At 33.8% G+C, this 3,197-nt stretch overlaps 1 long non-coding RNA gene across 1 annotated transcript in view; it reads left to right on the top strand.

Moving 5' to 3' along the window:
- Window positions 1–627: 627 nt before the first annotated feature.
- Window positions 628–3,197, top strand: part of LOC106871916 (uncharacterized) — an 8,371-nt gene continuing 5,801 nt past the window's right edge. The window contains exon 1 of the long non-coding RNA XR_001409715.2: window positions 628–742. This is a non-coding gene — a long non-coding RNA (uncharacterized LOC106871916). The remainder of the gene's footprint in view (window positions 743–3,197) is intronic.

Below are 3,197 nucleotides of genomic sequence, written 5' to 3'. Positions count from 1 at the left end.
CAGGTGTCTGAAAGAAAGTCTTATCGCATTTTTGATATGTTTACTTCGATCCTTTTTCAATACATCTATTACAATAAATATTATTTTTTACCATTTAATGTTCTTTTTTCTCCTTTCTTTGAAAATTACTCAATACCATAATGTTTAAATTCGTATAAGTTTTAACCTTTTAAATAAAGTTTAGATCAAGACCATGTTAGATACTGTATGCAGTATGAATTCAAAATGGGCGCTTCAAAATATTCATTTTATTTATGAATGTCCGGCCATGTGAACAATTATTTGGCCAGTTTCGCTCGGTAAATTTTTCTCTCTATCTGGACGACAAAGTTCTGTCGATACTGAGCCTCTGAAAACCGTAGTTGAATAAAATCAAAAGCAAACTTCACGAGAATTAGCGAAACAGATCAATTCAATTCTCAATCCGATCATAAAAAGCCTTCATGAACTAAGAAAAGTGTCTAAACTTGGTCAGTGGGGGTTCCTCTTCATCTGATTGTTTCTTTGCTTAGTTAATGAGCTGCCGTCGACTCGTCATGCAACAGTAGAATTGCAATCGAACTTAGTGACAAATGAAAGGCCAGAAAAGGTGAATTCATACGTCTTTTTAGTAGAATCATTCTTATTGGCTGATTCTAGTGTATGACTAGATCTCTCTAAGGTGACTTTCTTTCCTAGAAATAGAGAGACACACGCACAGAGACAGACAGACAGAGAGAGCGTGAAGTATTATAACATCGAGGTAAGTTACAACACCTTTAGATGCTTATTATTATTATTATTATTATTATTATTATTATTATTATTATTATTATTATTATTATTATTATTATTATTATGTATTTTACCCTTATATATGCAAATGACAAATGGTGCTTACTTCATTTTTTTAAAACATTGTCGTAACATAAATATCAAGTAAAATAAAAACTTTTGTTTTGTTTATAAGTGTTAAATAGACAATCGTATCGTGAGGTAGTCGTTAAAAATAGCATAAAATACCCTTCAAAGAACAAATTCACGTTCTAACAAAATAGGAAAAATGCATACAATATAGCAAGTCGTTACACTATCTCCTCACCTGCTCGAAATAGCAGACAAATCTCCCTCAAATCATACACACCCTAACGTATTTAAGAGAACCTTCCTCTAAAGTTTTAACTATGAGTCGTTTTACCTGCAGGAAGCAACAGAGAAATCTCACTGAAATTATTCCCTAACGTCCTATACAAATAGAAAAGACACTGACAAAATAACAAAGATGAAGTAACAGTCTTCTTTTTTTTTGTAAACCACATCCAAACGTAATTAAATGAACTTTTTTTTATCAGAGTTTTGACTAACATGCATGAGTTGCTTGACAAGCTAGAAATAGTAGGCTATTCTCCCTCAAACCACATCCTGATGTCCTAAAAATCTACGAAGGAGATCTGAAAAACAACAAGGAAGTTAACATCGTAATGACGTTATTCAGCAGAATTTATTCCTGTTATTTTACCTTGCTTACAGTTCTTTAGATTTTTAAACACTTCTTTAAGATGTTTTTATCCAATAATTTCAGTGATAATATTAGTTAATTCAAGTGTTTAACACTTCCCGTAAGAGTTTATATACGTGTGCTCCAACAAAAAGATGGCGCTGAAAGTATATTCCAAATATCTTCAGTGCTCACTTTAAATTTTACTGACCTATTGGTAACTTGAAGTTTACTTGTGTATAACATAAATACGTCTTTAATTGCTCCCAGAACAAGTATATATACTGTTGAAATGTGTATCATTATATTTGCCGAAAGTCAGATTCACTCCACAAGACCTACGATTAGGGCCGGATTTAGACCTAATGAACCACTTCAGTCAACAGGTTTCGGGGGATCCTACGATTTTGCTTATTCAAAACAAGATAAGATAGGCTTCATTTAATCTAGAGACCTCAAACAGTTTGTAGATGCACCCAAATTTAATGAAGTCTCGGAAGCTTCAGAAGAACTCGTATTTAATGTTTCTTAGTAAACTAATAGGGCCAAATAATCGAAAGGGTTCAATAATTTTAAAAGAATTCTATTGGATTAAAAGAAAATAGACAATTAAAAAACATTACAAATAACTTGATTGCTGTAGAAATATATTTTTTAATTTTTAATGCCAAGCTTTAGGCTTTTCAGAATTATAAGGGACTCAACGCTTACTTCTCCTCAAAGTTTTGGAGACCCTGAGCCATACGTAAAACCGGATCTGACTGCGTTCCACATTTAATTTTATTCTTTTTTACCAGAATTACTCATTTAATTAATGCGTTTTATTTTATTTTCCTTCATTACAGCGATAACATTATTTGATTAATGAGGTCAATAAACTTTCTCTGCTTTTCTTTCTTTAAAATTCACAGAAAAATTAACCATCTTATAATAATTCTGCTTATTATTACGTTACTTATGACGTCGGTAACGCCCTCACGTGATTAGAGGGAGAAAGAACAAGAGAGAGAGAAAAACGAGGGAGAGAGAAGCGTCCATGACGTGAGGCAGAGGAAACGTAGTTGTAACGCTTTCATTTGATTAGTTGAAGGGAAAGGCAGAAAAGTTGGTGGTGGTGGTGGTGGTGGTGGTGGTGGTGGTGGAGATGGTGAGTGGATGGCGAAAAGCGTATTTTTTATAATTGAACTAAATTTTTATATCACCTATCACCTAACGCATGCGCACAAGTGCAATTCCATAAAAATACTGCGCAGTTTATAATTAATATTTTGCAATTAATTTCATTTTCATTTACTGTTAAGAGCAAAGACGGGTCGCAGCACAGTGTTCTGACCACCAAACTAGTAATAATAAATAAACTAGTGTGTTCTGTAAAGAGATATAAATTCGACATTTTCGTCAGGGGCCTAATGCAGAAAAGAAATAAGTTAATGCTTTCATTGCCGTTGTTGTTGCTGTTATTGAGTCTCGACTCATCATTTCTTGCGCCGACTAATCATCAATGTCTATACGCAGCTGAAACATTCTTTTGTTTTAGTTATAACCTGGATTGTATTATTCAGCTCGCTCTTTATCAAAACTGCATGTTGCAAGCATTCGGACCAAGTGTCCGGTTTGAAGATACCTTCCTATCCCTTTTTCCATCTCTCCTTCTTTCCCTCCTTTCTTTCGCCAACCTTCTCTCTTCCCATTCCTCTTTGCCTCTCTCCCTCCCTCTTTC

This window comes from Octopus bimaculoides, chromosome 23, assembly GCF_001194135.2.
Source record: "Octopus bimaculoides isolate UCB-OBI-ISO-001 chromosome 23, ASM119413v2, whole genome shotgun sequence".
Classification (NCBI taxonomy): domain Eukaryota; kingdom Metazoa; phylum Mollusca; class Cephalopoda; order Octopoda; family Octopodidae; genus Octopus; species Octopus bimaculoides.
Note: the sequence above shows the minus strand (reverse complement) of the source record. Positions and strands in the feature narration are given on the sequence as shown.